Source organism: Vicia villosa, linkage group LG1 (assembly GCF_029867415.1).
Source record: "Vicia villosa cultivar HV-30 ecotype Madison, WI linkage group LG1, Vvil1.0, whole genome shotgun sequence".
NCBI classification, from domain to species: Eukaryota; Viridiplantae; Streptophyta; class Magnoliopsida; order Fabales; family Fabaceae; genus Vicia; species Vicia villosa.
The window spans coordinates 251,158,682-251,160,047 of NC_081180.1; positions in this window are offsets into that span (position 1 = coordinate 251,158,682).

Consider the following 1,366-nt stretch of genomic DNA (forward strand, 5'->3'; position numbering starts at 1 on the left):
ATACATAGCACATAAATTTAAAACGATAATTTAATCATTACTAAAAATCAGTTTGTTTAAATTCAATAATTAACTCGCAGCGGAATCAACAAACTTCATAACTATTCAAATCAAGTCGTAGCATCATTGCACGATAACTTTAAGTTACAATTTAAACCAACACCATATAAAAATTCAGCAAAATAAATAATAATTAAAACAATGTTTATATCCCTCCGAGTGCTACGTATGAGAGCAAGACACCAACTCGACTAACAACAACTAAAGACTTCATAAAATCACTTCAAAACTTCCACCGCTATCTTGAGTACCTGTCCGTTTCCCATGGTAAGGGAAACATCATTCAGAAGGAGTGAGATATCGAAAAATATAAACAAAAGTATGATAATTAATATGTCAGAATTAAATCAAACAAAATTATCACTTTACAACTTTCAGACGACAACTATAACAACAATTTAAAATTGTACAGTTATAATAACAAAATTAACAACATAATAATAATAGTTATAACAACTATTTTTCATCTTCTAGACGGTACCTCTCACAACAAGTCATTAGCATAAACTTATAATTACAACTTCACATTATCATAATTCACTTCACATCGTCATATTCAACAACAACTCAAGTCACATCACGTCACAATTAAATCATACTCATGCCACATATAATGAGACTCTACAATTGCACAGGCATGTGGTGCCCAGGGCTTCAACCCCCATCTCCAATTGCCAGTTAATAGAGGCATCAAGGCATAAGCCTTCGTCACTAATTTGCCAATCCAGGCTGTCACCAAAAATGCATATGTATATGAATGCAACAAACACACACAACAAACAACATCATCGTTACAAAGGCATAAGCCTATATCGTCGCTATACCAATAAATAGAGGTATACATCGTCAATGAAACATCCTGCACCTTCGCATAAAACAACAACAATTATCACCACAACAACAACTAGTTTCATCGAATCAACACGACATAATCACACAAATAATCCATGGAAAAATTCATACACCTTAATCCCATATACAATCATCATATTCCTGGTTATATAATTCAAACCTCACCCTTACCTTGATAAATATGGACTCTTTCATGATAGCTCTAAGTTTTTCTCCAAAAGAAATCCTTTTTAACATCAGTTGGAGACACACCTAAACACCAGTTCGAGAATCAGCTTATCAGACAAACTTAAAACCCTCAAAATCAAAACCGCTCCGGTCAGAACTTACCTCTATGAGTCAGGAACATTGTGTCCACGTACCGTAACGATCCAATGGTTGGATTGAGAGATATTCCCGATTTGCCAAGGTGACTCTATGCTAAAACTTGCTGCGAAAATTAAGGCTTCCTCCA